Here is a 13,286-nt window from a genome sequence, read left to right on the forward strand (position 1 = left end):
CTTGAACTGTAACTCTGACTTCCCAGTAAGGGTTTCCCCATCACTATAAGTGACACATCATTGGAATCAGGGTCTCTTTGCCTACTTCATGCTGCTCTCAGATGAACCTGCTGCCAAGTGTAATCCAATTCTCAGAGCCAATTGTGCGTGGTGTGATTTTATTTATTTTTATTTATTATTTATTTTTCTCCTCTGGTCTGAGCAAAAAATTGGGCATATGGACTGGCTCATTGAATAACATTGGTCTGAGAGCGATCCAATTTGTATTATTATTATTATTATTATTATTATTAATTGATTATTATTAATAATAACAATAATAATAATGATAATATCATCATCGTTATTAGTTATTAATAATAATTATATTATTATTATTTATAACAAATATTTTTCCCCTCCTGTCCAAGGAAAAAATTGGACATATGGTCTACCTCATTGAATAACATTGGTCGGAGGTTGATCCAATATTATTTTTTATTATTATTATTATTATTATTATTATTATTATTATTTTATTTTTATTTATTTTTAGTTGTTTTTTTTTTGATGGGTAGCACTCAGATCAAAAATGTCTGTCTGCATGGACAGGAACATTTTATTTAGCTCAAGGAGCCTTTAGCAGCTGCACTGGCCATCTGCAGGGATTGGACTTGTTGGCTCTGTCTCATCATCTGGGTTGACGGTGGAAATTCTACGTCAATCATTGTAGATCGATCACTTCATGTGCGGAGTATTGCAGCACACATAGTAATACCAATGTGGAATCCAGTCCTTAGTTTAGTGGCGGCCGTCGCTGCCCCCACCAGCTCCAGACCACCGCTTGGTATAAGTAATGACAACTCTAGGAGTGTGTGGGAATGTGAGGTGCACGGAGGAAGAATTCTCCTTGTGATCAATCTCTGTATAAGGTTTGTGACATTTCTGTCTGTAAGCTGAAAGGAGACCCCCCCCCTCCACCCGGACCCCCACAGCCTGTTGTAAAACTAGCATAATCCTATTAGGCGAGCAGAGCCGCTGGAATGGTCATAATATTCAGGGTATACAACGTCTCTGCTGCTTTATTTGTGCCCGTAGATGCGGAATAATAGTCCCTTAGGCCAAATACAGAATCGCCATTGATCTCTAGCCATAGGGGAACTCCACCCATAAAACAGCGGCGAGCGGGCTTATTAGGCTGTGTGCACATGGTGCGTTTTTGAATGCAGATTTGTCACAAAACCTGAAGGGAATCCTGATGCCGGCAAAGTCAACGAGAATCCTGACGTCTCGTCCACACTGTTGCAGATTTGGTGCAGAAATAAGTCTGTGGGATGTCAATTCTTTCAGCGTTTCGGCTGCAGATTTCACCCATACTATAATGAAAGGGAAAAATTTGCACTGAAAACGCACATTTTTTTTTTCCATGTGGTCATCTGAACAGCTCTATTAAACTACATTGGTCTACATTGGTCGGAGCTTGTCAGGTTTTTTCATAGACTGCACTCAGACCAAAAAAACGATGACTTGAATATAGTCTTAATTAATAAATTAAACCTACAAAAATTGTACCGAAACATATAATATAATCACAATAATTTTTATTGTAGCAAAAATTGGAGATTAAAATATACAAGAGGGATAAAACGGAGAAAAATATACAGGGAAAAAAATTACCCTAAATGGATCACCTGGTAGATAATTCTGAATGGATAATCAATAAATAATCAAATTCATGTGTATACTGACAAGGATGTTAGTGAGGTAAGAGTATAAACAACGGAGTAGGGAATTACCAGAAAAAAAATTCAGTATATCAAAATATGCTACATTTCCATATATAAAGTGCAACGTGCTGATCAAATAGATACTGAATATATTAAATATAATAGACCTAAACAATTCCATACAAAATATCTCTAGACACAGATTGTACTAGATAGAAAAAAAATCCTTGCAATATCAAAATAGAATGGTCAAGAGGTAGGTAATATGTTCAGTGTATATCCTGTAATCAAGTAATATAGCGATTACTAACTTATGTTTAAACTGTGTTTATTGAGCAATATCGTACAAAGGAATATCAGTACAATATGCATATACATTTTTCCATGAAATACAGAAAAGAGAAACAAACTTCTTACTTGAGAACCTTTCTGTATAATTGTGCTTGATTAGCAACTTATTCTTTACCTTTTCAGTAATACCCAAGGTACTAAAAGACCTTAAATAAGTATTGGCGCCAGAGGTAAACAACTTATCCTCTATTGTTTCGGTAATGTCCAAAGTATCTAAATAACCTTGACTACAAATAAAATAAAATAACAGACTAGAGAAAAGAGATGAAAATAGATAAAGAAAAAGTGAAGAAGATAAGGGAGGGAAGAATGAAAGAAGAAGAGGGAAAGATGAGAAAAAGGGAAAAAAAAAGGGCGGGGGGAGGGGAAGGGGAATGGGAATAAAGTCTCCTCTTCCACTCACACCCTTTCAAGTACCTCCCTGAATTCTGGGGAGTCCAGATACACAATCCAAGGTCCCCAGAGCCGAGCAAATTTATCACCTGTGCCATCCCTCTCCGCAGTGAGGTCTTCCATCCTCTGAAGGCTGACCATCTCCCCTACCCAATCCACCAAGGAGGGGCTCCTTGTGGACTTCCACAGTCTTGGAATAACCATCCGAGCTGCGGTTAAACAAAATCTCAACAAGTCGCCCCTCTGGGATTTGATAGAGCCCGGAAGAACTGAAAGAAGAGCCACCTGTGGAGAGCTACGTACCTGGTTTCCACTCATCTTCCTGTACACATAGAATATTGACTCCCAGAAAGTTTGAATTTTAGGGCAGCTCCACCAAATATGTAACATGGAGCCTCTATCCACCCCACATCTCCAGCACCTATCGAATACCTGAGGGAAGACCTTGTGTAGGGTCTCCGGGCAACGGTACCATCGGGTGAGGATTTTGTAATTTTTTTTCTTGTGCTGAGCAAGCCATTGACAACCTGTGGGTCCAAAAAAAGGCCCTCTTCCATTCCTCCTCTGTCACGTCTACCCCAAGCTCCTCCCTCCATCTTGCGGTGAATTTAATGCCACCAGCGTCGTCTTTCTGGTTCATGTGATTATAGAGGAGTGAATTGCGACTCCAATAAGAACAATTTTTCAAACTGTGTAGGGCAAGCAGCAAATATTTTTTCTCTGCCCCCAGAGGAAAGAAACGATCTCAACTGCGAATATTCCATCCAAGACACCTCCCCCCTCTCTCCCCCAAGTATTTCCTGAGGAGGCAACATGTTTCCCCGAAGAATGTTATAGAATCGAGGTTCCTCTCCTCTACTCGACCCCAATAAACGTCCCGAAGTGAGACCAGGAGGAAACTCCGAGTTGTCAAAGAGGGGACTCAACGGTCCCCTACCCGAGGTTAGTCCCCCTCTTCTGACCTCTATATCCCAAATTTTCAGGGCTGCCCTTACAAGGTCCGCCTCATTTCCCAACCGTCCCCTACTCACTCCACCCAACCACGGGAGATACCGCAAAGGTTTATCAACGCTGCATTGCTCCAAACTCACCCACTGCTTGGATTTGTAGTGAAATTGCCAATCAATTAATCTCGTCAGAATGGCCGCTTTGTAATAAATTCTAAAGTTGTGGAGCCCCGCCCCACCCCTTTCTTTGTTTCTAGATAGAATCTTAAAGGGAACCAAGCATCAGGATTTTCGTGTATAAGCTGCAGCCAGTGCAGTACTGGCACTATCATGCACAATGTGTACATACCATCAGGGGGCAGCTCTGGTGTTTAGGCAGTGAAATACAACTTTATAAAGTTTGAAATTTCGTGCACTTTTTGATTGACGTGTGCACCTCTGCAGATAATGTCCGGGCGGGTTATGCAGGAGTTCCCCGCCCCCCCACCAGCCTGTTCCTCCCTCTCTCCTGATGTCCGGGCAGGTTATGCACGTGTTCCCCGCCCCCCCCCCCTCGCGCCGCCTGTTCCTCCCTCCCTCCCTCTGGCTGTATGTAAATATCTAATTTTCAGAAACATGGCGCCGGAGTGGGCCTCTGCGCATAGCGCTTATCTCCGACGCCATGTTTCTGAAGCCCCCGCATTACACAACTTGGTGTCTGAGAGGGCGGCGCATGCGCCCTCGTTTCTTCACAGCCCGTTGTGACCGCGGGAGCGCGCGCGATTAGAACAGGACAGAACAGCTGACCGGAGGACGCGATTACCTGCTGCTCCTGTATCGTGCCGCCCCAGGACACCGGGCCAACACACCAGCCGGTGTGACATCGATGTGGCGCCGCCCTCTCAGACACTAAGTTGTGTAATGCGGGGGCTTCAGAAACATGGCGCCGGAGATAAGCGCTATGCGCAGAGGCCCACTCCGGCGCCATGTTTCTGAAGATTAGATATTTACATACAGCCAGAGGGAGGGAGGGAGGAACAGGCGGCGCGGGGGGGCGGGGAACACGTGCATAACCCGCCCGGACATCAGGAGAGAGACAGGAACAGGCTGGTGGGGGGCGGGGAACTCCTGCATAACCCGCCCAGACATTATCTGCAGAGGTGCACACATCAATCAAAAAGTGCACGAAATTTCAAACTTTATAAAGTTGTATTTCACTGCCTAAACACCCGAGCTGCACCCCAATGGTATGTACACACTGTGCCTGATAGTGCCAGTACTGCACTGGCTGCAGCTTATACACGAAAAACCTGATGCTTGGTTCCCTTTAAATCCAATTCGGGGTTTCCAACTTCCCCAAACAAACCTCGACAAAGCCGATTGGAGTCTGGAAAAAAAACTTGCTGGCAGCCCAATGGGGAGTGTCTGGAACAAAAACAAAAATCTAGGTAGAACATCCATTTTAACCCCTTCACGACCGCGGGCCGTAAAATTACGTCCTATTTTTAACGTGACTTAACGACCAGGGACGTAATTTTACGGCCTAAACTTCATTTGATTGCCGTGGCCATAGCAACGGCTTTCAAATGATGTCCCCTGCTGTTTCTTACAGCAGGGGACCTTTGCTTGACCCCAGGGGGGGCGGCATCGCCACCCCCTATCGACGATCGATGTGATTGGCTGTTCAAATCTGAACCGCCAACCACATCGATCGCACTAATTTCGGCAAAAATAATGCCCGAATTAGTGCGATCCTGTGAGATCCAGCTATGAGATGCCGCAGCTGCTGCAGCATATCATAGGTGGACCTCAAACATGTCGCCCCCAGCCCCTGCAGCACTGATTGGAGCGATCGTGCTATGACGCGCAATCGCTCCAATCAGTGTGCAGTGGGGCGGTCTGATCTGCCGGTGGCCGACCTCCCTAGGCCTGTGCTGGCCTGCGAGCCCTCCCCCAACATGTCTGCAGCGTGCAGTGGCTGGTACTTGTGGTACCACGCCACCGCTGCTGCTGCCGCCGCCGTAGCTGAGGTCACCGCTGCTGCTGCACGTGAGTACTGTGCTCACTTTGCAGCCAGCCCGTGCGCGCTCCCGTGGTGCCCCTGCGCGCTGCCGTGATAGCTCCTGCCGTGCCCCCCCCCGCGATCTGCTCCCCCCAACCGTCCCCCCACACCCACCCCCCCCCCGACATCCCGATCTGCTCCCCCGCGATCTGACTGCCTCCCCCATTATCTCTGTTCTGCTTCTGCAGCTCCCTCTCCGGTCTCCCCCTCTGCTCTACCCCCTCCCCCTCTGCTCCCCCCCCCTCTGCTCTCAACCCCCCCTCTGCTCTCACCCCCCCCTCTCCCCCTCTGCTCTCCCCCCCCGACGTCCTCTTACCTGTCTTCACCGGCCTGATCACATCTGCGTCCATCGCTGGGTCCTTCCTGGGCATTCTGCTGATCTGCCTGCTGCTCCTGTAAAGCTGTCCATCTCTCTGCCATCTGTTCCTCTGCAGCTCTTCTGGTCAGTGATCCTCCTGCTAGTCCTCTGGGTACTGTGAGTATAACTTTTTTTTTTTTCCGTATCCCCTGTCCATTTTTACACCTCATCCGTCCGTGCGTCCCGCCAAGCGCTGATCAGGGATGCTGATAACGGATCGGCATCCCTGCTCAATTTTTGGCGTAACTTTTTTTTCCGTATCCCCGACGCTTTTTGTATCGCATCCGTCCGTGCGTCCCGCCAAGCGCTGATCAGGGATGCACATAACGGATCGGCATCCATGGTCAATTTTTGGCGTGACTTTTTTCCGTATCCCCGACGCTTTTTGTATCGCATCCGTCTGTGCGTCCCGCCAAGCGCTGATCAGGGATGCACATAACGGATCGGCATCCATGGTCAATTTTTGGCGTGACTTTTTTCCGTATCCCCGACGCTTTTTGTATCACATCCGTCCGTGCGTCCCGCCGAGCGCTGATCAGGGATGCAGATAACTGATCGGCATCCCTGCTCAATTTTTGGCGTGACTTTTTTCCGTATTTGCGACGCTTTTTGTATCGCATCCGTCCGTGCATCCCACCAAGCGCTGATCAGGGATGCACATAACGTATCTGCATCCATGGTCAATTTTTGGAGTGACTTTTTTTTTTACGTATCCCCGACGCTTTTTTTTATCGCATCCGACCGTGCGTCCTGCTGCGGCCGATCAGTGCACTGCGTCTGTGCGTTTGAAAAGTCAAATGGCACTCCTTCTCTTCTGAGCCCCGCCATGCGCTCAAACAATTACTTTCCACCACATGTGAGGTATCTGCGTACTCAGGAGAAAATGCACAATACATTTTATGGTGCATTTTTTCCTGTTACCCTTGTGAAAAAAAAAGCTACCTAGTTGAAGCAACCGTTTTGTGTTAAAAAAAATAATTTTTCTTTTCACGGCTCAATGCTATAAACTTCTCTGAAGCCCCCAGGTGTTCAAAGTGCTCACCAAACATCTAGAAAAATTATTTGAGGGCTCTAGTTTCCAAAATGGTGTCACTTGTGGGGGAGCTCCACTGTTTAGGCACCATAGGGGGTCTCCAAACGTGACATGGCGTCCGCTAATGATTCCAACCAATTTTGCTGTCAAATGGCGCTCCTTCTCTTCTGAACCCCGCCATGCGCCCAAACAATTACTTTCCACCACATATGAGGTATTTGCGTACTCAGGAGAAAATGTACAATACATTTTATGGTGCATTTTTTCCTGATAGCCTTGTGAAAAAAAAAGCTACCTAGTTGAAGCAACCGTTTTGTGGTAAAAAAAAAATTTTTTCTTTTCACGGCTCAAAGCTATAAACTTCTGTGAAGCCCCCAGGTGTTCAAAGTGCTCACCAAACATCTAGAACAATTATTTGAGGGCTCTAGTTTCCAAAATGGGGTCACTTGTGGGGGAGCTCCATTGTTTAGGCACCTCAGGGGGTCTTCAAACCCGACATGGCGTCCGCTAACATGTGCAGCTAATTTTGCACTCAAAAATTCAAATGGCGCTCCTTGCCTTCCAAGCACTGCTGTGTGTCCAAACATTTGATTTCCACCACATATGAGGTATCTGCGTACTCAGGAGAAAATGCACAATACATTTTATGGTGCATTTTTTCCTGTTACCCTTGTGAAAAAAAAGCTACCTAGTTGAAGCAACCGTTTTGTGGTAAAAAAATTTTTTTTTTCTTTTCACGGCTCAACGCTATAAACTTCTGTGAAGCCCCCAGGGGTTCAAAGTGCTCACCAAACATCTAGAACAATTATTTGAGGGCTCTAGTTTCCAAAATGGGGTCACTTGTGGGGGAGCTCCATTGGTTAGGCACCTCAGGGGGTCTTCAAACCCGACATGGCGTCCGCTAATGAGTGCAGCTAATTTTGCGTTCAAAAATTCAAATGGCGCTCCTTCCCTTCCGAGCTCTGCCGTGCGCCCAAACAATTGATTTTTACCACATATGGGGTATCAGCGTACTCAGGAGAACATGCACAATAAATTGTATTATGTACTTTCTCTTTTCTCCCTTGTAAAAATGAAAATTTTATGGCTAAAGTAACATTTTTGTGTTAAAAAGTAAAATTTTCATTTTTTCCTTCCACATTGCTTTGGTTCCTGTGAAGCACCTAAAGGGTTAATAAACTTCTTGGATGTGGTTTTGAGCAGTGTGAGGGGTGTAGTTTTTAGAATGGGGTCACTTTTGGGTATTTTCTGTCACCTAGGCCTCTCAAAGTCACCTCAAATGTAATGTGGTCCCTAAAAAAAATTATTTTGTAAATTTTGTTGGAAAAATGAGAATTTGCTGATGACCTTTGACCCCTTCTAACTTCCTAACGGAAAAAAAAATTTGTTTCGAAAATTGCGCTGATGTAAAGTAGACAAGTGGGAAATGTTATATAGTAACTATTTTGTGTGACATATCTCTCAGATTTATGGGCATACATTTTCAAAGTTTGAAAATTGCGAAATTTTCAAAGTTTTCGCCAAATTTCCTAAATTTTCACAAATAAATGCAACAAATATCGGCCTAAATTTACCACTGACATGAAGTACAATATGTCACGAAAAAACAATCTCAGAATCGCCAGGATCCGTTGAAGCGTTCCAGAGTTATAACCTGTCAAAGTGACACTGGTCAGAATTGCAAAAAATGGCCCGGTCATTAGGGTGTTTTAGTGGCCGGGGGTGAAGGGGTTAATTGCGTTAATACGACCAAACCAGGAGAGTCTTCGTTTGTCATATTTGTTTAGTTCCCTAATTGTTCTGTTTAGAAGGGGCAAATAATTTAAGGAGAAAGTTTGTGTAGGATCCTTAGGGACCATAATCCCCAAATACTTCAAGACTGAATTCTGCCATCAGAATGGGAAGTTGTCCCCCAGATACTTCACCTCCCCGTCGGGCAATGTCACATTCAAGGCCTCAGACTTGGAAAAATTCACTTTAAAATTGCTGAGGCTCCCGAACTCCTCAAACTCCTTAATCAGGGATGGGAAGCATGCCCGCAGCTGAGTAAGAAACAGGAGAAGATCGTCAGCAAAAAGGGCCGTTTTACATTGTCTCCCTCCCACCTCCACTCCCTTTATGTGGTTATTGCTTCTAATGGCTACCGCCAGATGCTCCATTAGGATAACATACAGCAGGGGGGACACGGGACAACCCTGTCTGGTTCCATTATGAATAGGAAACGAAAGGGACAGTGATTACTAACTTAAATTGCACTGTGCTTATTAATTCACTAGTTGTATATTACAATCTATATATTAAACTGAAGTAATCCGTGAAAATACAATGCACTGAACATATTAAACCTAAATGTCAGAGTGACCATACATCTATAATAATCCACACAATGGTTACATAGCGATTAAAAACATATGGCATGTATATTATCAGTAACTTATGATGTATGGTTACATACCAGGAACCCCAGGGAAGCTCCCAACGTGCGTTTCGCTGTCGTTCTCAAGGGAAACATGGTGGTGTATGGTGTGTGATTCTCTTTTATATTGAATTTGGCGCCAAAAGATTGCAAAATGCATGGCTGTGCAGCATCTGATGCTATTTCCGGTCGCGTGACCGTGCTGTGTATATGTGTGACGCCCTGGCTGGGTCAGGTAGTCACAAATAGGGCCCCGCATTACACCTGTCCCTCATAGGTAACATACAGCCAAACATTTAAACCCTAGTCACCCCCTCAGGGCTTGATTGACACACCAGGGGGCGGAGCCAGGCGGTTGGAAGATGCCCACCGAGGAGTCTCAGACAGCCTGAGGCGGGAAAGTAAAGAGAACAAGTCGAGAGTTCAAGTTGGAGAGGTGTGTGGGCTGGAGCTGTGTGCAGCTCCAGCAGAGGAGAAAAACCAATTTGAGCAGGTGCCAGGGTAGGAGCCCTGGTACCTTTGGCTAGGAGGCAGACGGCGGTCTCCGTCTGCAGGAGCCGGGAAGACGGCTCGGTGGAACCAAGGTGGACCAGGACAGCGTTGTGGCCCACCGGTACCAACCCGGGGAACCGACTCGGAAACCGGAGCACAAAGGGGGGTACTCAGACCCTGAAGCTAGGTCCAGAAGCTACTGGGGGCTAGCTAATTAACTGATTGCGGCCAGGACTAGAGGTCCTGTCCCACCCAAAGTCCCGACTGAAGGCAACAGCCCAACCAGGGGGATAAGAGGCCACCGCCACAGCTCAGAGATCCCCCGGGCCAGCGTCTGCAGGCAAAGGGCTCTTTAGGCGACCACAAGCCGGGAGCGGACTCCTGAAGTTGCAAGCACAGGCAGTCCACCATCTTACACAGGTGCAGGAGAAAGACAGAGACCACCAGCCGGGTGGGGGAACCAGACTGCAGCCGGCTGCGGGCACCGACCACATCACCTTGGTTTATCAGAGACAGACGTGTGTTTACTAATAGTGAGTACATCAGCACCCTGCGGTCGCCCATCTCCCTGCACCGCCAATGGGTCTCGGGGCCACCATCCCTGCCCATGGAGGGGTTAACAACTTGCTGCCAAAGATCTCCCACGGGTGCCCCGTAACTGCAGCGGTGGTGTCCACCTTCACCACATCCCGTGGGTGGCGTCACGAGCTTAACACGGCTCCAGCTGTACATCTACGTCCCCAAACCGCAACCCCCCTTTCAGTTGAAGTGACCCCGAAACCCCCGGGTCCAGAGACCCTCGAGCCACCCACTGAAGGTCCGAATCCGAGCGGCTCTGCTGCCGAGCACGGGGTGGTACATATGCGCGACTTCGGGACAGGAAGCAGAGTCATTAAATGTGGTCACAGTGTGCCTGTCTGTGTCTGTTAGAGTGCATGCGTTGAATTAAGTGATGGTGGGAGGGAGGAATCCCAGGAACGTGCGTTCCACTGTGGAGCGACAATAAAAATTATTGTGATTATATTATATGTTTCGGTACAATTTTTGTAGGTTTAAATGAAACTGCCCAATTCTGAGTGATATTGCACTGCAGAAAGTTGCTTGAAATTTTAGAGGTTGAAACGTAAGAATGTTTAAATTCACAATAAAGGTATTAAAAAAAAAAAATAAAATAAAAGTTGTTCAATAAGAATTTAGCCAATTTTTAGAACTTTTGTTTTGCGCAACATTTTTCACATGAATGAAGGATTAAAGGGAGTAACAAATGGGGTTCCCATCAAGTAAGAACGGCCACTCAGTATAACATGATAGATAAAAAAAGGAAAGAAACTGAGTTTTAAGAAGCCTTGCATAATCAAAGACAGATGCGTCACTATTAGTAATATAACGTTTATTGAAAAGCAAAAAATAGGGGCACTGTCATGTAAAGAAACACATAAAATACAGACAATGTTTGGAAAAAGAATCGGGAAAATCCCATACTAGGACCTCAACAACATCATATTGTGTTAGAGAATGTTAGCTCCAGCTTTATTGTATAGTGGTGTCCCAAACAGTCAATTAAAGAAGGGGGGCCCAAAAGAGCATACACAGTAAGGGAACCATATGACATTATTCAGTTCTAGAGCAGTGCTTACCCATATATGTTGCCAATATAGATGCCGTGTCAGTGGTCCAGGTGATGGTGGGGGAAGCCCTACAAAGAATTCAGACTTACAAATGTCTATGAGTCAGTAGTATGAATATGAATTGTTGGGAGGACACGCAGACATGGACACATATATAATTAATTATATATATTTTTTCCTTTCCATTTTCTGGCTCTCCTCTTTTTCCCTTTTGTACCTCCGCCCTGGTCTAGCACAGGACCATGACTGTGTACGACTCACTTAATGAGTTATCTTTGGTGTCTAATGATAGTCTTGAGGTAGCCCTTTGTGGCCTCCTTCATCTAAGATGATGCAGTTTTCTTGGTCCTGTGTCTGTACCGGGTCGTAATATTCTATGGTTTACACTTGGTAACTTTATGTACTACTGTATTGTTGCAACACATACATGTATGTGTGTGTGTGTGTATTATGCACATGTATTGGTATGTATGGTCGCTTTTTTGTATGCCCTATTCAGGTGATATGTGACGCAGGTGTTCTCCCTTTGGGAACACTTGGGCCACATACTAGTACTCTGATTTAATTCATTTCTCCAAAAAGAATAAGAAGAGGGGGGGGGGGGGGAGATGGATAGTATTTTGTGGAGTAGTCTCCAAAAAAATTTATATATGCACCCACTTTTCCTGCAGAAAAAGTGATTGCATCCTTTTCCTGGTTTGTGTCCGCCCTGACTGAGTAGGTGTTTGCCTTGTGCCAGTAGTGTTAAATGAAACATATTTTTTTGTGTGGCACATGATATTCATGGGGTATCTACATGTTATGTCCCGCTGGGTGGTACAACTCAGTCATATATTATATATGTATTTCTTGGTATACCCCTCTGGTTCATGGCGGACACACACCGGATTGGGGCATTTAAGATGGGCAATGAGCCCCATAGGGGTGAATGAGCCCATGACTATCGGGAGGGTATAGGGTAGGAAGGGGTTAATGTTGAGGGAATAGGGCTGTGTAAGGGATTAAGGGATTGGTGGTTTGGTGAGCGGCGAGGATTGGGCCAGAGGTCATGAGGGGTGGGGAGAAAAGGGGGGGGTTTATAAGGGGCAGTTAGTTGCAGTACCTCCTCTTTTGCCGTTGGTGCCAGTCGTGTTTGGTCAGCATCGCCGGTTCCAGAATGGCTGACCTAGCTGCGCTGTTGGAGTGGGTCCGTGGAGCCTCGGAAGTCCTGGGAGTGGATGTGGTGCGGGAGCAGCTGCGTGCGGCCTGTGGGGACGGAGCGATGGTGCCCTCAGCTGTGGCTGCGGCTGCAGCACCCGGACCTGTGCTGCGTGCTCGGCGGTCGCGGCCGCCGGAGCGTTACTCCCCCAGCGGGAGGGGAGCGAGATCCAGGAGCCCCTTACGGGACCCTCCGGGGCAGGGGAGCCCTCACCAGCCTGCAGGAGCTTTGCCGGCCTCCGGGAGGAATCCTCATCGGAGATCCTGCGGGCCGGAGGTGGGCGGAGCTTGTTTGCGGCCTACTTCCGGTCCACGGGCGGCAAGGCCCCGGTCCAGATTAACAGCAGCCCCCGGTGATGTGCCGGCCGGGGGCAGAGCTCTGCGGAACGATGTGTCGGTGGGAACTCCCTGCAGACGGCAGGGGAGACGTGCGGATAGTGCAGCACAGGAGCTGCAGATCGCCAGCCAAAGGGCTGCGGGGGATGGGTCCAGCAGCCGGCAGGGCCACAGCAGGATGTCGGTGGTGACGGTCCCCCCCAGCGTGGATCGTGCTGGGGGGAGGACTCAGCGTATATCGGAGGCCGGACGGCCTTCCTGCAGTCGGCAGGGAGGGAGACCAGTGGGGATGGCAAGTGGAGCCGAAGTGCAGCAGCCGACCTCGGGATCATCGTGGGTGGACGGCGGCAGGACGCCGCGTCGGGCGACACGAAAAAGGTCCAGCAGG

General features: G+C 47.2%; 1 protein-coding gene across 2 annotated transcripts in view; it reads left to right on the forward strand.

The window, feature by feature from the left end:
- The window catches only part of CRB2 (crumbs cell polarity complex component 2), a 175,894-nt gene that overhangs the window by 61,680 nt on the left and 100,928 nt on the right, over window positions 1-13,286 (forward strand). The gene's annotated exons all lie outside the window — the stretch shown is intronic.

The sequence above is a fragment of the Anomaloglossus baeobatrachus genome, chromosome 9, assembly GCF_048569485.1.
Source record: "Anomaloglossus baeobatrachus isolate aAnoBae1 chromosome 9, aAnoBae1.hap1, whole genome shotgun sequence".
Taxonomy (NCBI): domain Eukaryota; kingdom Metazoa; phylum Chordata; class Amphibia; order Anura; family Aromobatidae; genus Anomaloglossus; species Anomaloglossus baeobatrachus.